General features: G+C 38.8%; 1 protein-coding gene and 1 long non-coding RNA gene across 3 annotated transcripts in view; both read left to right on the top strand.

Moving 5' to 3' along the window:
• ASIC2 (acid sensing ion channel subunit 2) overlaps positions 1-22,515 on the top strand; it is a 1,127,535-nt gene that overhangs the window by 40,265 nt on the left and 1,064,755 nt on the right. The gene's annotated exons all lie outside the window — the stretch shown is intronic.
• The window catches only part of LOC103878726, a 33,961-nt gene continuing 12,494 nt past the window's right edge, over positions 1,049-22,515 (top strand). Inside the window, exons 1-3 of one of the 2 annotated variants that reach the window (XR_002517851.2) lie at positions 1,049-3,884; positions 4,704-6,294; positions 16,306-16,397. This is a non-coding gene — a long non-coding RNA (uncharacterized LOC103878726). Of the gene's footprint in view, positions 3,885-4,703; positions 6,295-16,305; positions 17,632-22,515 lie in introns of those variants that run through there. The other variant, XR_002517852.2, reaches the window with a different exon arrangement.

The raw sequence follows: 22,515 nt of genomic DNA, 5'->3' as shown, positions 1-22,515 counted from the left end.
GGCCTGGATAGTGTAATGTCCTTGAAGCTGACAGGGAGATTTGCCCCTTGCTGTTATTTATCTAATCTCCCCAGGAATCTGCTCCTCCTCCTCTGTTCTCAATCTTGGTTAATGATGACATTATCTAGTGGATCTTCCAAACCAGAAACCTCAGAGTCATCCTCAACTCTTCCCTCCTTGTTAAGGCCCCACCCCCAAATAATCCATCACCAGTCCTGCCAGTTGTATCTAAGAAACATATCTTGAATCCAGCCTTTCTCCTCTCCACCCCCGCAGCTATGGTCTGAGCCCAGGACTTCAGCATCTTCTGTCCGGGTGATTGCAGTCATGTCTCTTTAACTAAAGCTCCTTAACAAAAGCCCTTCCAGTTTGGACCCCAGGTTCTCTAGGTTACCTCTCCTGATAACACATCACACAAGACTCCTGCTTCAGGTACTACATTTTCCCTTGAATTGAGGTGCCCATCCATGACTCTCAGTCTTTCACAGGCTATTCTCTCTGCTTCAAATGTCCTTCTTCTGTTTCAACACTGGGGAAACTCCTGTTCATCTGTCAAAATCCCAACCATATACCATTTCCTCTGTGAGTTCTCTGCACCCTCACTGCCCTCCCTGTGCTCTGGCTATACTCACTTATACATATGGTTCACACAAACTGGGCTGTTCTATAGTTTGTCTGTTTATATCTCTTTCTCCCACCAGAGATAAGATCTTATTCATCTTTCTTTCCTATACCCTAGTATACTGTGTAGCCCATATGGATGTTATATAAAGACTGTTGGTTAAATGAATGAAAAATCCTGACAGATTGATGAATTGAAGGGATGAATCTGGGGAAAACAATGGAGTCTGACAGTAACCTGTGTGTGTGCATGCTTTCCATATACACAAACCCATGATACATATTTCTGGGTGCATGTTCTCTGCCAGAACATATCATATAATGCACCACACACACACTACATGCTACACACTGCACCCACTTATTTCCATGCACATATTGAACCAATGGCTGGTTCACATTGCGTATACCCACCCACCCACCCACCCACACACGTATATTATACCCCCTACTCCCCCCACACACACTTGCAAAAGGTATCGGAGTCTCAGGAATTTTTATTACTGCTCAGAGGTCCAAGATTCTTAACAGAATCATGCCAGGCGAAATGCTGCCCTTTAGGTAAGACGTACTAACAACAATCACAAGCTTGTGGGTGGCATCTTTTAAATCTCACCCCTAGGGAGAAAGACAGGTGGTCTAGGGAGAGAGAGCAGGCAAAGCTTTTTCAGAGACTTCATGAAAGCTGATTGGTAAGAAATGAAAGAAAATGCCACCACCAGCCTCACTGCCACCCCCTGACTAGAATGTAAGATTTCTTTAACACCTTAGCAGACATACTCCAGCAGGAATTACACCACCTTACTGGCCCACACTGAGGGATGAATCACTGCCTTAAAGTCTTTACTCAGAGTGGGGTCTTCTAATGAGGATGGAGACTCACACGAAAGAGTGCAAAAACTGATACTAAGTAAATTCCCAGCCCTGTGCTAGGTTCTATCCATTACCTTCCTTAATAGCCACCTGAGGAGGGAGACATTATTGTTCCCATTATGCAGATAAAAAACAGAGGTCTGGAGAGAGAAAGGCATTTTTCTGACATTATACATATTGGTAAAACAAGGATTCAAACCCAGGTCAATGCGACTCTAATCTTGGTCAGTCCACTTCGCCCATTGAATCAAGAGGGAGGAAGGTGCTCAGAAAAGGGATGGCAGCAGACCTAAGGTCAAATAGCCTTCTCTGTGACTTTGTCAAGAGAAGTCTCAACACTCTCTCACACCCAGAGGTTTGGTTGTTAATCTCATGCTGTTCCATGCTGAGTATCATGTACTTTCCCTTTCTTCCTGCGCTTCTCTGGGTTTGTGTCTCTAGTTTGGGGCTTCAAAACCCATATAGAGTGAATCCCATCAGCCTTCTCCCCATTATGTGCTGTCAAAATTGTTATGTGTTTGGAACACATTTTCCCTTGTGTATTTATATGTACTCTTTGTGCTATATGGATAAAAGCAGAGATACCTGAATAAGGGGAGTGTTGGTCAAGTTACAGCTGAAACATGGTGTTTTCAACTTGTTAAATTCTAAGTGCCACATCCTGCAAGAAACATTATCCAGAAGAGGGAAGCAGGATAGGACAGGGTCTAGGAACAAAGCCATATGAGGAATATTTGGAGGAACTGAAAATGTTCGGCCTGGTTAGACTTGCAAATGTTTGAGCAGCTCCAAGCCACACAAGAATAGAAGTTAAGAAGAGAAGGAGTGCTAACAAATGGATTAGTGAATGAATGAAAAACAATGAAAGCCATCAATTAATGGCGTTCATCTCTTCAACATCTATTGAGAATCCACTGTCCTTCATACTCAGCACTAAGGTGTGTATGAAATGGTTTCTTTGGGTGGTAGGCAACCTCCAGTCCCAGGACGAATCCAAGCAGGGGTTGAGTGACTACTTTTCAAGGGTAGCATTAAGGAGATTCTAGTACTGAATGGATGATTGGAAAACATGAGTTCTAGGGCACTGCAATACAGATTTCCAAAGCTCCTTAAACATAGAGACAGTTGCCTTTTTTTTTTTTTTGAACCATTCAAAACACTTACTGTAGGATACTACATGCTCTAATTGTTGACAGGTTGGTTGGCTAACGTAGCACATGACTGTGCTATCCATTTGGATAGTCAGGGTGTGCAATGGGGTGAAAAAGCGAGTAGTTGTTTTCCATGCCCCAAGAGAATTAAATGAGAAGAGGGCTGAAACAAAAGCAAAATGGAGTTGGCTCTAATGAATGTGTTGACCCTGAAGGTTACTGGTCACTGAAATGAGCAACGGAGGGAAAGTTGTTTCTCTGTTCCAAGTGGTTCCTTGAAATCTCTAGGTGCCCAATTCCGCAAGACAGTAATCACAGGGTGCTCATTAGACATAGCCCTGAGCTATACGATCAGAGCTGGACAGAATTATTCAAATTGTCCTGGCACCTGCTGGACTTCACTGTCTTAACTGATTGCCCTGCCTCCTGACCTTGTGTCTGCCTCCTCTTACCCACAGCTTTTGGTGGCTCTAGGCGATTTCTCCATGAGCTCTGGGGAATAATGCTGGCTGTGTCTGTGCCTCCAACCTTTGCATCATAGGCTGAACCTGCCCCTCACTTCTCAGGATAACACTTAACCCTCACTGTTTTCAACACAGAAACATGATTCTGGGAAAAAGAATGATGCTAGGTACCAGGTATTGGGCAAAGTGTAGTACATCCCTGACTTGCTTTTAGGCCCCCAAAAAATCCTTTCTGCAGATGAGGATCTAAGAAGTTAGAAATGTTGCCAAAAACACACAGCAAGTAAGTGGCAGAGTCGGGTTCAACTGGGTATTATTTTTTCCTTTTCCTTGCTCCAAATCTCATGTTCTTCCTACTTGATGGGAAAAGGGCTAACCCCACGCAGAAGTCTCTCTCTCACCCTCACAGACCTTCCCAGAGCCACCTGCTTGGGTTTAGAGTGTGGGACAGAACATGCCGTCTTCCCAATTGATGAATGCCAGCTGTGCCTCCCTTTGCTATGAGCCAAGAGTTGTGCTAAGGGACTGCTTAAAGTGCAACCATTTAAAGCACTTTTCCTAATCCTGTTCAGGTTTGTTTCATTCAACTAGGTGCAGGCAGGAAGGACCAGCCAGCTTGGACAACTGCACTGCGAATTTCTTCTTGATCTAACAGCATCTGCTTCAGGGAATAGTGTGTTCTGAGGAACCTCATGAACGAGCTTTGCGCCAAATGAGAAATTCCACCTTGTGATGATCCTTCCTGTCTCCTCTGAGGCGTAGTTTCTAAACTATAGTAAGTGCTCAGCAAATAGACGGTGGATGACTAAATGCAAATCTGGTGCCTCAAGCTCTTCATCTTTTAAATGATAAAGATAACTGTATCTTCCTAGCAGGAGGTGAGGACCAAATCAGCAAGCTCATTTTATTCTTTTTTTCTTTTTATTTTTTCAGAGACAGGGTCTCTCTCCATTGCCCAGGGTGAAGGGCAGTGGCCCGATTATAGCTCACTGCAGCCTTGAACTCCTGGGCTCAAGTGATTCTCCTGCCTCAGCCTCCCAAGTAACTGGGACTACAGGTGCATACCACTGCATCCAGCAATTTTTTTTTTTTTTGTACAGACAAGGTCTCACTTTGTTGTTCAAGCTGTGCTTGAACTCCTGAGCTCAAGCAATCCTCCTGCCTTGGCCGCCTAAAGTGTTGAGATTATAGGCATGAGTCACCATGCCTGGCTTAATTTTCATCTTCCTTTTTTTGTATGTGTTTCTTAAGACACAGTTTCGTTCTATTGCCGTAGGCTGTAGAGCAGTAGTGCAGTCATAGCTCACTGCAACCATGATTTCCTGGGCTCAAGTTGTCCTCCCACCTCAGCCTCCTCAGCAACTAGGACTACAGGTGTGCACCACCATGCCCAGCTAACTTTTTGATTTCTAGTAGAGACGAGGTCTTGCTATGTTACCCAGCCTGATCTCAAACCCTTGAGCTCAAGCAATCCTCCTGCTTTGGCCTCCCAAAGTTCTGGGATTACAGGCATGACTCATTTTTTTTTCTTGACACATACTCGACACTTAGTAAATCTCAATAATATTATTTTCTCTCCACCCCACTCCTCCAGCTTCCTTCGCCCCTCTCTTTGGGCAATGTCTGGAAGCAAAGAGCTCCTCTCATTGGGGTTGCAGACTACTCACTTCAGCCACAGGGTCATCATTCACTGGTCACTTGGGGTTTGTTGCACAGAGCCCAGGTGAAGATTCCACAGTCAAGATTCTGTGATCAAGGTACTGTTGGTTACTCGAAACCCATCAGTGCTTGCTTAGCCCCTGATGAAGGTATTTCATGCCTGATGCCTTCCACTCTTTCTCATCCCCCAGTCTACTTGACCCTACTCTTGATTTGGGAAATAGGGACTAAACTGATGGCAAACCAAGCTAAGAGAGTATAGCTGCTCAGCCATAAGACCATGAAGTAACATTAATAGGTCTCATCCTATTAAGTGTGTCCTGTACTCTTAGCAATACTGAAGCTAGAAAAATCATCCCACAATATCCCACAGACATGAGCTTACAGTGTCTTACGGAGGGAGAACGTTCATCCTAAGAGGCTTCAGGGAACATCACTATCCAGCCTGTAACAAGGCCTTATCTTGTAAATGTCCAGAGGACCAGGGAAGGGTTGGTTTCATGTGCTGGCTTCACTGCAGAGCCTAGGGATTAATATATAAGGCATTCCGTGTTGGTGAAGCATTTGATGTATGGCTGGTTTCAGCTAAGAATTATGTGGTCAAGGAGTGAGTTTCTCGTACTTAGCCACCTCCTTTGGCTGCCCTGTGATAAACACACTTGTGTGTGTGGGCTGAAATTTAGCTTTTTTTTTTTTTTTTTTTTTTTTTTTTGTTTGGCCTGTCTTGCATCTGAAATCTACAGAAAAGTTTGGAGGTGGTGGAAGCTTAAGAAGGATCATCATTTGTATTTAGTTAGTTAGCTAATACATTTATCAGGGATGTCTTTTTTGTTATTGAATTTATTATGATGAGTTCAGTATTTGTTGGCGTTCTAATGTATTTAACGTGCACTATGATCATATGAGGTAAATATTATCACTGTTTTACAAATGTAAAAGACTGAGGCTCAGAGATTATAGGTAAGTTGCTCAGTTTCTTAAATTTAGAATATGGAAGAGATAGCGTTCAGATTTTGGTCTTTTCTATTCTGAATATATTATTTTTTCCACTAAGACCAGTGCCTTTCTTCAAATACAACTTTATAACAATAATGACTATTTTGGGAAATCACTTTTAGTTACTAATACCTTAAAAAAAGTATTTTATATTCCAAGTTCCCATGAGCATTTTTTTCCATATGGTTATGCATTTTAATATAGTTATAATCATTACATAGAAATATTTTGTATTCTATTGTCTTGACTTAATTCTATAGGGTATGCTTTTCCCAATATCACTAAATAATCATTAAAATTTATAAGATGGAAAAATAATCCATTGGGTTAACTTCTCATAATTTACTAGAACATTCTTCTATTATGAGCCACTTTGTTTTTTTCAGCTTTTGCTATTATAAATAATGCTGCAGTGAAGATATTCATACATAGATATCATTTTCCCAAGGCAGTGTTTTGTAGAAGAAACAGGGGATTGGAATCAGACTGCATTTGAATGCAGATTCTCCCTTATAATGGTGCCATATCAGGTAAGTCACTTAGCCATTGTTCTAATTTCCTCATCAATAAAATGGGAACAATAAGTTTCAAAGGCTTGACTTGCAGAATTAGCAGCAGAATAACGTGCATAGCTCAGAATAGATAGGCAATAAATTTTAGTTACACTATCCTATTTGGAAAACTCCATAAGTAGAATGTCAGAGTGCATATACTTTTGAATTTTGACACCTACTGTAAGATATCTTTTCAAAAGGGTTAGAACAACTTATGCTGTCACAAGCAATGTATAAAAGTACTGTTTTGCCACAGACTCAGAATCCGTTTTATCAGTTTTGGTGCCTATGTACATATATAATATAATTATATAATTATAATATAATACTATATATATACAATATAATATATAATATATTATATACAATATAATATATAATATATTATATATGATATATATTATATACAATATATAATATAATATAATATATAATATATAATATGTTGTATATAATATGTAATATTAAATATATATATTTTTTGAGATGGAGTCTCGCTCTGTTGCCCAGGCTGGAGTGCAGTGGCATGATCTCTGCTCACTGAAACCTCTGCCTCCTGGGGTCAAGTGATTCTCCTGCCTCAGCCTCCTGAGTAACTGGGATTGCAGGTGCCTGGCACGATGCCCAGCTAACTGTTTTGTATTTTTAGTAGAGACAGTTTCGCCATGTTTCCAGGCTGGTTTCAAACTCCTGACCTCAAGTGATCCACCAGCCTCGTCCTCCCAAGGTGCTGGGATTACAGGCGTGAGCCACCGTGTCTGACTGGTGCCCATAATTTTGAAAGGGTAACAGGAAGGGAATGAAAAGAGCCCTGTGCTCTTTACTAGTGAAGATGTGGGACTATATGATCACAAAAAAATAAGTCACAAAGCTTTTGAAGGGCAGAGACTGATTAGGGCCAGCAAGGCTTATAGGTAAGCCATATCTGACTAATCAAATCCCCTTGAACCTAGGGACTGATGGGATATAAAGAATCTATTCTTGACAGGAAACATTATCTGACCTCAGCATGGGTGCCTGGTAGACACTGCAAAGCCTTCCTAACTGATGATTTTTTTTTTAAGGAGAATGTGTCATCTGATAAGAAGGCTTAACAAGATCCTCTCTCAAATTGGATTTGACATATGCCTGGCACTTGGGCAGCTGAGCCTTCCCTCCCCAGCCAGCTCTCTGCAGCTACAGCCCAGGGCAGCAGGGCTTTGTCCTGCCTGCTGCTGGCACAGCTGCTAATCCCAGGCTAATGATCAATCCTGAGGCAGCGGCAGCAGAGAGGCCGGGAGAGCCAGGGGCAGGGAGAGGGCCAGGAGGAGCCAGGTTTCCTAGGGCAGTCACAGAAAGCGGCCTTCCCAGAGTTGTTCCTGGATAGGAATTGGGCCAGCGCCCTGGGTCCTTATCCTAATATGGGCAGTGCCTTAGAAAGGATTCCAGAAAGAGAGAAAAAAGTGATTGCTGGGGCTGACTTGATACCCACGTTTGTTCGTTCAGCCTATTAGCCCACCCTATAAGACAGGCAAGATTGGGGACTCTCTTCTCAGGACATCTCCTTAAGGTTGTTCTTGATTTTCTTTCATTTTATGTTTATTTTACTTGTGAAAAAGATTGGAGGGAAGGGGTACATCAGAGGTGATTTGTCTTGGATGTTCTATTTATCAGAACTAGACTGAAAACCTCAAGCCAAAATATGAATTTTAGAAATACTATCCCGTACTATCTCATGTCTCTCTCTCCGTCTCTCTCTCTGTCTCTCACACACACACACACACAGTCATAAAATCTATATGGTATTACGGTAGATAGATAGATAAAGAGAGAGAAAAACTTATTTTCAGTGTTACAATACCTGGACTCATGTCTAATCCACGACTGCTGTGTGATCTTGGGAAAATCTTGCCTCCACATTTTGATTTTTCAGCTTAAAAAACAAGAGTAGCATATATGAATGAATAAGTCCTCAAGGAGAAAGCCTTAAAGGCCAACATACACATGAAAAGATGCAGATTTATGTAACAGTGATATTCCGTTTAAAAGCTGTCAGATAGCACCTGTGTTTGGGTGTGTGTAACGTTACCAAGTGTTGGAAAGGATATCGATCAAGAGAAATTCTCATTCATGCTTGATGAAAGTGTAAACTGGCAAAACTACTTTTTTTTTATACTCATATAAGTGAATGCTTATATGGTAAAGATAGATGATTCTCATAGTCTAAGATCTAGGAATTGTACACTTACCTTTGCCTTGGAACATACGTGTACATAGGAGACATGCACAGGACTGTATACTTTTGGCATTGTTTGTGCATATGAAAAATCATAAACAACCCAAGTGGGAACCCAAAAGCAGAATGGAAAACTAGATTTTGGTATTTTCCTGCCATAGTATATTACAGAGCAATGACAATGAATGAACTAGAGCTATACATATCGTCTGCATGCATAATCCTCAAAAAACAAAGAGCCAAACAGAAAACAAAATAATAAGTCGCAGAAGTTGCCAGAAAAGATAAGAAAAGACGTAACTAACCGCATGTTGCTCACAAGTAATCCACTTTAATAGGTTAACACATAGGTTGAAAATAAACAAAATATGTTGAAAGTAAAAAGATAAGAAAAGATATTCCATGCATGCAAACACCACTAACCATAACCAAGATGTAGGGGCTAAAATAACATTAGACAAAATAAATTTCAAGATAAAGAGTATTATGGATCAGAAAAATAGCAGATTTTAACATATAAGGGTCAATAAGTCAGGAAGATGTAACAATTATAAATGGATATGCACTTAACAGAATTTCAAAATACAATGAAGAAAAAAGTAACAGGACTAAAATCAAAATAGACATATCTGCTATTAGAGTTGATTTTAACACTCTTCTTAGTCATTGATAAAACAGTTACACAAAGAATCAGCAGTGATATGAAATATATGAATGACACAGTAAACTGCTTGGACCTAGTTGACACTTATAGAGCAATAAATCCAATAACTGCAAAATCTTTTCAAATGTACGAGGAGTGTTCACCACGGTACACCGTATAACGTAAATGTCATAAACAAGTCATAGTATACTTCAAAAGTTTGAAATCTTATAGGGTAATAGGGTAAGTTATATGGCAGTGGCATAATTACATTTGAAACCAATAAAAATAAATATTTTGAAATTAAACTATACATTTATAAACAATCTATAGGTCAAATAAGAAATCACAAGGAAAAATTATAAAGTATTTCAATCTAAATGATAAAGACAATTTATCATATCACAATTTGTGAGAGGCACATCTAGGAGTACCTACAACTGTATAAAAAATGCGTGAACAGGATATTTATTGCAGCATTATTTGAAATTTCAAAAAATTGGAATCTGCCTGAAAGTTTCAGCAGAGCAGTTCTGTTGAATAAATTATGGTACAGTCACTCAGTGAAGTATTATGTAGTTGTTGAAAATAAGGAAGATCCTTGTGAACTGATATAAAATAATTTCAAAGAGGTATTTATAAGTAAAAAAAGCAAGGTACAAATGAGCATACATGTAAGAAAAAGGATAAGTAAGGAAATATTCACATATCTGCTTATCGTTACATAAAGAACATAAGAAAGATAAACTGGAAAATAGTGAAATTGGATACCTACAAGGTGTGAGGTGAGGTGGGATGGAAAAGTATGAGAAGGAGTGACCCTTTTCTAATTATGTATTTTCAAATGTTTGACTTTTGGATACATGCTAATAATAAAATGTCAATATAACCCCCAAATTAAATTAAAGCCAAAAAATGTAGAGAACCCTAAAACTGAAAGCAAACTAACAAATGAACCTAATTGGTTTTCAAGTTAATACCATAACTAACTGGAAGGGAATAAAGAACAAACTATTTCAAATACCATATGAACACAACTTGTGACTACCTTTAGTTTTGGTCAGATTGGAGTTGTGTTGGGGGAGAATTGAAAATAATTGATAAACTCCTTTTAGCAAGTTTGCCTATCATAGTGTTTGAGTGAAGCAATTCTGAATGTACTTTATAAGTACTGTAGAACTGAACAAAAGAGTAAATGGTTTTGTTTTGCTTTGTTCTGTTTGAGACAGGATCTCACTCAGTCACTCATGCTGGAGTACAGTGGCGTGATCACAGCTCACTGCAGCCTCCACCTCCCAGGCTCAGGTGATCTTCTTCCCTCAGCAACCCAAGTTGCTGGGACTACAGGCGAACACCACCACGGCTAGCTAACTTTTTATTTTTTTATATTTAGTTGAGATGGCATTTTGCCATGTTTTCCAGGCTGGTCTCAAACTCCTGGACTCAAGTGATCTGCCCACCTTGGCCTCCCAAAGTGCTGGGATTACAGCTGTGAACCACTGTGCCCAGACAAAAGAGTAGATGTGTAAATGATATTGAGGGTCAAAGTCCTGATTGTGAAAGAAGGTATACAAACGTAATATGGGATAGGAGAAGTCACAAAATAATCCTATGGGGGATGGATTGGAACTGGAGATATCTCTAAATATGCACATATGTATGTATGTATATATGTTTAAATGATCATATATGTGTGTGCATGCATGTATGCATATCTAGGTTTGTGCGTATGTATCTTTATGTAAATATGCATGTAGTTATATATGTCCATGCATGTATTTTTTAGCTCTGTTTGTTAAAGGGCCAAGAAGCAAATATACTCCTGGAATAACAAGGATAAATAGCACCCATAATTTTGTCTCTACTACCATTGCTCAATTAAAAAAACTAGGACTTTTCATATTCCAGGGCTGGAACTAGGGTAAAAGATTAACCTGGAATATCTTACTATGCAAGAAAATAAGAAAGTGCTTTAAAAAATGGTGGGAGGATGTCACAGGAACACAGGAAATAGCTTTAAGGAGTTCTCACTGACCAAATTTCTAAAAATTTGAACACCAAAATTATTAAGGATAGTAATGAATGATAAATCATGGAGAAATAGAAATGCATGAATCAATATCCATATTAGATTCATTAGGTAGGTAGATACATATATTGAATACATAGATTAGCGAGATAGATGAATAGATAGATATGATAAATAGGTGCATACATGCATAGATGCAGACATACAGGAGAACGGAGGTTTCTTGCTGGCATTAGAATGCTGAGGCCCAACTAATCAATATGGAAGGAGTGCTGGAGCTTGGAAATCATCATTTTGTGATCATCATAGTAAAAATGGGCAAGAATATTCAATGGATACTAAATCTAGAGAGGAATATTTTGATGAGAAAAAGATACTTCATATATTGATTGTCAGTTAAGAAAAAGAAAAAATCAATAACTATATTTTCAAAAAATTGGCAACACTTTGAATAAATGATCAAATTAACATCACCAATGAGGGAAGATGGACATTGTGTATCTCCAATTGTGATATCCTAAGATAGCGTATGACCTGAACCTAATCACAAGGAAACATTAGACAACCCAAAATGAATAACTTTCTATTAAATGGTGGAAGGACTGTATTTTTCAAAAATGTTATTGTCGTAAAAGATAAGAAAAGACTATGGAAACATTCTAGATGATGTAAGGCTAAAGAAACTTGACAATTAGACAGGATCCTGTACTACAGGAGAAAAAGACATCATAAAAGGCATTTTTAGGTTAAATGACAAAATTAGATATGGATGGTATACTAAAGTATAACATAAATGTAAATGTATGAATTTAATAATTGCAGTGGTTATGTAAGAAAGTACTCCTACTCTTGGAAAACATATTGAATTATTTAGTGATAAAGATCTACAGTATATATAACTCACCTTCAAATGTTTCAGAAAACACACCCTCACGTATACATAGTAAGAACAAGCAAGAGAGAACTTGAAATGTCAAGAAATATTAAGAGGTGAATCTGTACAAAGAATATTTTATTGTCCTTTTTATTTTATTTTAATAACTGTCATTATTTTTTGTAATTATTAACTAATATCCAAATAAATAAGCAAGGGATGAAGCTAATTCAGTGCTTAGAGGAAGCAAATGTTAAAGTTGAATGTTTATATTAGGAACAAAGCTATAAATTAATGATCTAAGTCTCTGCCAATAAAGACCAAAAATAAAAACAGGCAATTAAACATAAGTTAGGTAGATGAAAGGAAATAACAAAGATAACAGCAGAAATTTAAAAAAATTAAAAATAAAAAATCAAGAAATCCAGAAATTGCTTTTGAAAAGATTAGTACACTTGATAAACTTCTAGCTAGACCAAAACACATAAAGAGGAAAAACACAAGTTACCTATAATATAATACTGGGAATTAAGAAATTAATATCATTATAAATCCTACAGATGTTAAAAGGATAAAAAGAAAATATTATTTTAAAAATCATGCAGGAAAGTACTACAATTCAGATGAAATGAGCAAATGCGTTGAGAAAGTCAACTGATCAACTGCCCAGAAAACCACAACTAACACAAGATGATACAGAAATTCTGAATAACTAGACCCATGAAAAAAATTGAATTTTTAAATCAAAATATTTCAACAAGTAAACTCTTGGTTCCAGTGGCTTCACAGGTGAATTCTAGCAAACATTTAAGGAAGAAGTAGTACCATCTTTCACAACCTCTTCCAGAAAATAGAGGAGGAAAAAGCATGTTTTAACATCTTATGAGTTGATTTTTGATATCAAACCATGACAAAGACATTACAAGAGAAGAAAATATTCTTCATTAACATAGATGCAAGAATCTGTAACAAAATATTTTTCAGAAATACATAAAAAGAATACTATATTATAGCCAATTAAATTTTATCTCAGGAATACAAGTTTGGTTCAACATTTAAAAATCAATGTAATCTGTATAATTAATATGTTAAAGTTAAAAACATATATGATCATCTTAATAAATAGAGAAAAGGCATTTAAAAATATCCAGCACTCATTAATGACAGTAATTCTCAGCAAATTAGAATAGCCATCCTCTAGCAAACTAGAATCTCAATTCTGATAGAGAACATGTACAAGAGTCTATTGTTAATTCTTGATGGGGAAGCCCTGAATGCTTTTCCCCTAAGATCAGAAAAAAAGACCAGAATGTTGAATCTTCTATTCAATATTGTATGAAGACTCTAGCCTGTTCAATAATGCAAGGAAAACTAAAAGCATAAAGACTCAAAAGGAAGAATTTATTTCTATAAACAAAAGTTTTATTTAACTAATTGAAATTCACAGATAGTATACAATTTTATAAGAAAAGCCTGAGGAATGAACAAAGAAAACTCCTAGAACAATTTACATAAACCTAACAATATCTCAGACTATAAGATGCATATGGAAAATCAGTTGTATTTCTATATATTTGCAGAAAGCAATAGAAAATAAAATTAAAATTTTATTCACAATTTTATAAAAATGTAAAATACTTGCTGATAAATTTAACAAAAGATACGTGAATCCTCTATATTGAAAACTACAAAATATTGCTGAGAAAAGTTAAAGAAGACCTAAATAAATGAAGAGATATACTATATTTGTGGGTTGGAAGATTCAATATTGTTAGGATGTCAAACCTTCCCACAGCGATCTATAGTTCAACATGATTCAAATCAAAACTCCATAAGGCTTTTTAAAAATAGAAATAGATAAAACAATTCTAAAATTTATATGGAAATGCATATGACCTAGAATAGCCTAAACAATCTTGAAAAAGAAAGCCGAAGAATTCAAACTACTTGACTTCAAGACTTAAAGCTACAGTAATAAAGACAGATATTGGCATAAAGATAGACACATCAATCCCTGCAGCAGACCAGAGAATACATAAATAGATACACATGTTTATGGTGAATTACTTTTTGAGAAAAACAGCAAAGTCACTCAAAGGAAAAAAGAACATATTTTCAACAAATTGTGCTGAAACAACAGGATATCTGTGCAGAAAAAAAAAAAAAAAAAAAAGTATGAGCCCAATCTCTGACCTCACACCACACACCACATTTAATTAGGGATAAATCTTAGTTCTAAATATAGAAGCTAGACTAATAAGGCTTATTGAGGAAAACAGGGAAATATGTTTACAGGATAACCAAAAATGTCTAAGGCAAAACTCTGAAAACTCTGAAATAAAATAAAAAATAAATGATAAATTAGACTTCATAAAAATTGAAACAAACCAGGCGTGGTGGCTAATGCCTGTAATTCCAGCACTTTGGGAAGCTGAGGCGGGAGGATTGTTTGAGCACAGGAATTTGAGACCAGCCTGGGCAACATAATGAGACCCCACCTCTGTAAATATAAAAATAAATGAAAAATTGGCCAGGCACGGTGGCACATGCCTGTGGTCCCAGCTACTTGGGAGGCTGAGGTGGGAGCATGGCTCAAGCCTGGGAGATTGAGGCTGTGGTGAGCCGTGATAGTGCCATGGCATTTCACTCTGGGTGACTGAGTGAGACAGTCCCCTCCCCCTACTCCCCTGCAAAAAATCAAAACAAACAAAAACTCTGATCAACAAAATATATCATCATTATTATAGAAAATAAATAGACTTAAGAAAATATTTTCAAAGCATATTTCTGACAGAAGGCTGCTATTCAGAATGTGTAAAGAACTCTTTCAACTCAACAATAAAATGACAATTTAATAAAAGTAAGCAAAAGTCTTGAACAATGAAATATCAGTTCACAATAATGGTTGGAGAGTATGTAGAGCAAATGAAATACCTGTCCATTACTGGAGAAAACGTAAAATAGCACAACCTCTTTGCTAATTTCTTATACCATTAAGAGAAACACTCCTTAATCCAAGAGAAATGCAAACAAATATCTACAAAAAGTACTGTATGAAAATGTTTATAGCAACTTTATTCACAATTGCCAAGAACTGGAAACAGCCCAAATGCTCATGAATGGGAAAATGAACAAACAAATTGTGCTATATTCCTACAATGGGATACTACTTAGCAGTAGAAACTAAGCATCTAGTGACACATGGAATAACATGGGTGAATCTCAGAGACACTGCTGAAACCCCTCCCGCAAAAGGAACACAAAAGGCTATACACCATATGATTCTATTTATATGAGGTTTTAGAATGGGAAAATGTAATCTGAGGTGAGAAGGCCAAAATGATGTTTTTTTGGGGTGTGAGGTGGTAGGAGGAGAAGAGGAGTTTGAGCAAAGGAGGAAATTTTCTGTAGATATGAGTGTTCTGTATCTTGATATGGATAGGGATACATGATGGGTCTGCTCTGTCACCTAGGCTGGAGTGCAGTGGCACGATCTCAGCTCACTGCAACCTCTACCTTCTGGGATCAGACGATTCTAGTGCCTCAGCCTCCTGAGTAGCTGGGGTTGCAGGTGCCTGCCACCACACCTGGTCAATTTTTGTGTATTTAGTAGAGACAGGGTTTCGCCATGTTGGCCAGGCTAGTCTCGAACTCCTGACCTCAGTGATCCACCTGCCTCAGCCTCCCAAATTGTTGGAATTACAGGCATGAGCCACCACACCAGGCTGTATTCACTTTTTTTTAAGCATACAGTTATTATTTATTCATTTAGGTGTTTATAAAATGTATGTGAAAGTAGAACTGTAAGCTATAATTATTGATTGATGGGAGGTAGGGTATGGTGATGGCATAGGTAAATCAAGAATGGCTGAATGTCGACAATTGTTGGAGCCAGGTGATACATAGGAGTTCATTTTACTATTCTGTTTACTTGCAGACATTTGAATTTTTCCATAATAAAATGCACTCCTTAGAAAAAGCAAGCGACAGGATATATACAATGTGGTATCATTTATATCAAGTTTGAAAACACGTACAGATACATAATATTATTTATAGGCATACACTTGTAAATGTTAGCAAAAATAATCATGGAAATCATAAACACTGGATTGGAGATTGGTGGTTACTACTGGATGGTGCAAAAGGAAAGATTCACAGGCCTTTAAAATCTTTTAAATAAAATATGGTATTAAACCATTAAATTATCCTCTGTACATTCTTAGGCTGGTATATTTCATTAGAAGCGTGGGAACCCTCAAGGACCCTGGGTACTCACTTGACGTTGAGAGATGAGCCATGTGTTTGTTACCTTCAGGTGAGCACTTGATGATGTGGTAAGCAGAAAAAGTACTGTATGAACTGGAAAGCGTAACCAAATACAGACTTTTAGGGGGAAAAAAGAGGGGCTTCCAGATCTCTAAAGGTCTGAGCACCGTTTTGGCAAAACTACATTACTAGTGGGTGGGCCCCTTGAAAGAGGGACTGAGCCTGGTATGTGTATGTGTCTCTGGTACTTAAAACAATACCTAAAACATTTGGGATGTTCAACAGCCATTTACAGAGTCAATGAATAGACCTCCATGCCCCTGCTTATAAACAGCTGGCTGGGGGGACATTTAGGAAATGCTAGGATCATTTTAATAAGTAGTAACAAGAGCTGATGTGAATTATGTTTCGGGCATTTTATAAGGACTTTTGTCAGAATTAACTCATTTTATCCTGACAGCAACTCTATGAAGTAGGTTCTATTATTATCAACCCCCTTTTACAGCTGATAAAACTGAGGGACAAAGAAGTTAAATTATTTATTCAACATCACACAATGAGTGCTAGAAGGCAAGGGATTTGTCCCCATAGCCCTTATATTTGACTACAAAAATCCATGGCTTGCTATAATCAAGTAAGTTTGGATACAAGCCCAGGCAGTGGGGAGCAGCCCTGGCTCCCCAGGTGATATTGAGATACCTGGGAACAGAAAAAAGCCCAGCAGAATTCACTTAAAGGGAAGATATTTCGAGTTGAAGGGAGACGTAGTAAGAAGAGACAACCAAGGGACAGATGGTCTTGGTTCCTGGGAGCCCTCAGCCCTCTCAGGGATGGATTGCCCTTTGGATGAGATCCAGGTCTTCTGTGAATCCTGTGTTCCCTTCTGCATTGAGGTGTCTCTTCAAATCTCTCAGTTATCCTGGAGGGCCAGACGCTCCCAATCCTTCTGGGCTGAGGTTGACAAAGTCTGCAGATAAATGTTCTGGATAAATAGAGCCTGCCCTGCTCCAGTTGCCAAGCAGAATGAATACAATGTGTTTTAATAATGAATGAGTGATTAATAGCAACTGCTTTGGAGAATTATGATGTGACGAGCCTTACCGTGCCATGGAGCTGGGTATAAATGATGCTGGAATGCATAATCGGGACATTAGCATCTGTTACAAACTGCATTATAAACAGGCTCCATGATGCTGCTTATCCACACCTCCCTGACATGTTATTATAACACTTCTCTTGAGAATGGATTGGGAGGGGGAAATATCATGTCTATTAATCACCAATTGATGAAAAAAAAGAAGGAGAGGAAGAATGTTAAATTAAGGTAATGTTACACATGGCTTCTCCCTCTCCTGATACTGTTTTTAATCCTGCCCTTTGTTGGTCTGGAGGGACAATGTGTTTGCGGTTCCTGGGGTGAGAGAATGTGGCCTGATCAGAGGAGATCACCTTGCAAAGCAGGTAGAAAGTGTCTGGGAACTTGGATCCATTAGCAAATATCATGGGAATTCCCTTTGCTTTACCAATAAAATCCAGACCCTCACTAGGCATGTCCCTGTGATTTGGCCCCTGTATGACCTGCCAGTCACACATACCATGTATTCTACCTTCCAGTGTTCATTCCAAGTCACACTGAACTATTTGCAGCCCTCAGAATGCTATGAGATTTCCTTCCTTCCTTCCTTCCTTCCTTCCTTCCTTCCTTCCTTCCTTCCTTCCTTCCTTCCTTCTTCTTTCTTTCTTTCTCTCTCTTTCCTTCCTTCCTTCCTTCCTTCCTTCCCTTCCTTCCTTCCTTCCCTTCCTTCCTTCCTTCCTTTCTTTCTTTCTTTTCTTTCTTTCTTTCTTTCTTTCTTTCTTTCTTTCTTTCTTTCTTTCTTTCTTTCTTTCTCTTTCTTTCTTTCTTTCTTTCTTTCTTTCTTTCTTTCTTTCTTTCTTTCTTTCTTTCTTTCTTTCTTTCTTTCTTTCTTTCCTCTTTCTCTCTTTTTTCTCTTTCTTAATGTAGCTTCTGCTCTTTCTAGAGCATCACCCTCTTTCCTTGGCAGTTAATCCTGTTGGGTCTCGTCAGTTGAATGTCACCTCCTCCACCAAACTTGCCTGCTCTTCCTCACCTTGTTCTTGCCATCAGAGCATGGATCACACAGTATCACAGGGCATCACATGGTATGGAATCACTTATTAGTCATCTCCTCTGTCGACTGAGAGAGTTTGTCTTACTCAACTGTGCATTCCCAGAAATCACCTCTGGATGAGTGTAGAGGTTTCATAAAAGAAACAATGAGTGTTCAGATGATGGAAACCAAACTTTCAGTACCATTTAGTGTGGTTCATATACAATCTCACCCTAATGATGCTAATTCATTCTATCTACACACAGTTACTGAGAGCCTCCTATGTTTTCTTTGAGGTGTTGCAGATAGAGCAGTGATCAAAGCAGTCTGAGCCTTTGCTTTTGTGGAGATGACATTTTGTTAGGGGATTTTTCTGGGAAGAAGCATTACCAGCCTGTGAGTAACTTGTCTCCCAGGGCCCTTCCCTGAGCACATTCCCCCTCATTTTTCACATTCAACTCAAGTGCTGTAATCTTTAGAAAACCTTCCATCCCTGTTCTGGGCAAAGCTATAGTATTTCCCTGATTCTAAGATGTGCACTTTCCCATATTTTACTGTTGTTTTTATTTTTTAATTGGGAATTTAAAATTTTGATGTCTGAACTGTGGTGTGTTCACTTGATGTGGTCAAGTTTCCTTTTTCTGCAAGCTGTTGTTAAGTCAGTAGATGTCTTATCATCAAGATGTCTCTCGGTTAGGGAAATAAGTGAGTACCTAGGGGCTGTGCTTCCATGCGCTTTGTCTGCACAGTGACGGGCAGTTCACCTCATTGTGTCTGGTCACATATCTTTCTCCCTCACTGGACTGTGAATTCCTCAAGGGCAACCACGTCTAATTCAACCATGATTTTTCTTCAGCTCCAAACCCGCCCCTGACACCCAGTAAACATTCGCTTCTCTTGGGGACAAAAGCAATGCATGACAAAATGAAGTAAAGCTCTCCTGCTCTCCACATGATCAGATCTGGTAACTTCTATTTCCTATGTATCCTTTGAAATTTACCTCCAGAACCACTCCAATAGCGGGCAGCTGAGCACAGGTCCACCACATATTGGTGGAGTGGTCTGCCATGTTAATTCTGGGGCCTCAGAATCCTGACCTGTAAAATGGAACTGAAAATGCCCACCTCATGCAGTTTGGAGGAGGGTAAAGTGAGATACACAGTATTAATTTCTTCGGACTGCCATAACAAAGCATAGTTGGGCCTCTGTATTCATGGGTTCCACATCATGGATTCCATATCTATGGATTCAACCAACTATGATAAAAAATATTTTTAAAAAACCACAATAAAAACTAATGATACAACAATTAGAAGTGCAAATTTAAAAATAACTCCAATCTTTGCCTTGTCTTCGCATGACCATTTTTTCTCTCTCACAAGAACATCAGCCCTGTTGAAATGGAGCCCATCCTACTCCAGTGTGACCTCACTTTAGCTTAACTGCAATGACCCATCTACAATGACCTTATTTCCAAATAGGATCATTCTGATGTTTGTGATTTCAACCTATCCGTTTTGGGAGACTCAATTCAACCCACAACATGCAGAGAATATTCTAGTAAATAATCCGTCTTCTTCTCTTCCACCCCCCTCCACTCCTATTTATGCCAACTCAAACTACTCTTCCTGCATCCTGCTTCTTGTCTGTGCCTCTCTGATGTGTATTGCTAGGTGTCTTTTTAAGAAAGTATGCCCTCCTTTTCTAACCAGTTGGAAGGTTTGTGAAGGTAAAGAGGAAAAAGCATCCTTATGGCATCTAAAAGACTGCTTGGCATATCCTGAGGTCTCAGTATGTGCTAATGGATTGGGTAATAACAAAGGAGCAGAAAATATTGATCACACTTTCTTCCACGCTGTCCTTCTCTCTAAAGTCCTTCCTCTGGATGCTTAGAGAGTATTATCATTCTTATTTCAACTAGCCTCATCTTGTATGAGCTTCTAAGAAAAACATGAGTTTAAAGAGTTTGCATAAGGCCTGTAGTCATTTCTTTCCACCTTAAGGACCACTATTCCGTTGGAGGCCACCATGATCTCTTACTTGGGCAGCTGCCAGCTGCCATAGTCCTACCCTCCTTTTTTTTTTTTTTTTTTTTGAAATGGAGTCTCGCTCTGTCGCCGAGGCTGGAGTGCAATGGCGCTATCTCGGCTCACTGCAGGCTCCACCTCCCAGGTTCACGCCGTTCTCCTGCCTCAGCCTCCCGAGTAGCTGGGACTACAGGCGCTTGCCACCATGCCTGGCTAACTTTTTTGTATTTTTTTTAGTAGAGATGGGGTTTCACCATGTTAGCCAGGATGGTCTTGATCTCCTGACCTCGTGGTCCGCCTACCTCGGCTTCCCAAAGTGCTGGCATTACGGCCACCACACCTACCTCCTTTTAAATCCATTCTCTGCACTATGATCAGTGGGATTTTTCCGTAACACTAAAATCATGGCATCATCTCTGTGGCTTTGCCATTGCCCTCTGATTAAAATCCAGGAACCTGTGATGTCATATAATCATCTGCATGATATGGCCCCTCCCACTTTATGGCTTACCCCTCCTGACCTCTTAACTCAAGACTTAACAGCCATATGAGCTTCTTGTGGTTATGTTGATGGATCCTGAACTCTCACCTATAACCTTTAACTCATGCTATACCTGATGTCCTTTCTCTTCCAGTCTCCTCCGCCTTTCCTGAGCTAACTCCTCCATAGCCTTCAAGTCACAGCTTAGATATCACCTCCTCTAGGAGTCCTTAAAGATCTACTAATATTGATTCAAATACCCTTCTGTGTGTTTGTTAGGGCTGGAGGGTATATGGTGCCTGGTACTATGCCTGAGGCACAATCAGTACTGGATAAATATTTGTCAAAGGTTGAATGGATGTTGTTGAAAGAGATTGAGCCATGAAGTCAGAAAGCTAGGGTGAGAATTCTGTATTTTCAATTTATTAGATTTCAATCTTGGGAAAGTCATCTACTTTTTCTGAGCTTTAGTTTGCTCATCTATAAAATGAGTATAGTAATACAAATTGATTTTGGGGTTGATTGAAACATTATAGGCCAGGAAGCTAGTACAGTGCCACATAGTAGGTGTTTATAAAATATCACTTTCCTTTCTCTCCTCCCATCCTTTGTTTTCTGTCTTATGAACCCTCACCATCTCTAACTGCCTCCCCCTACATTATCTGTGCTTCTTTTAAAACTATATATATATATAGTTTTCAAACTATATATATAATACTAATTATATACTATAAACTAATTATATATAATTATATATATATAATATGTCCCCTTCTCCCCAACTCTTCCCTTGGCTGGTTCCCACCAATCTCATTTTTTCATGATTAAAACAAAGCATCATGGAAAATTAATTAATATTTGGAGATGAAAGATGTAACATTGGCAGTCCTGGCTCTGCACTGAGTGCAAACCACTTACAATAAAACCCACCAGCTTGGCTATTAAGGAGAGAAAGAATTTATTTATGAACAAGAGGGAATACAACCCTTTGATATTGTAGCCACCAGCCTGCCTTTGATGGCACTGCCAGCTTTATACCTCAGGTGCCTGCAAAAAAGGCCAAGAGTAGCCTTGTTCTGAAGAGACTGACAGCATGAGCTCCCATAGTCCGAGCCAGGGTGATCTGCTGTGCTCACCTGGGGCTCCAGAGCTCTGTTCACCTGGCCACATCTTATCCCCCACCCTCTGATGGTCTCCCAGGGTTTGATTGCTACTGATGTATAAAAGCCCTGAAATAGAAGCCAGCGACCAATAGGACTAGAAGAACTCAAGAGATCATCCTGTTTAATGTTTCCATTTTATATATGGAGAAACTAAAGACCCAGGGGTGGGACGTGGGACATGAGTTATGAGTTGCTCAAGGCCACATCCCATGGGCCACACCTAGGACCTTGAATAATCAGATGTGCTTTCCTCCAGAAAATTTCTTCGTTGTTCCTAATGCACAATCTTGCTAATTTTCTTGGCATTATATTAAGCTATGGACCTTTGCACATTCCAGCACGAGCATCTCAAAAGGAGGGACTTTATGGTTTTTCATTCCCTGCATTT

Source organism: Papio anubis, chromosome 17 (genome assembly GCF_008728515.1).
Source record: "Papio anubis isolate 15944 chromosome 17, Panubis1.0, whole genome shotgun sequence".
Lineage (NCBI taxonomy): Eukaryota > Metazoa > Chordata > Mammalia > Primates > Cercopithecidae > Papio > Papio anubis.
The sequence above is the reverse complement of the archived record's forward strand: the minus strand, read 5'-3'. Positions and strand labels throughout refer to the sequence as shown.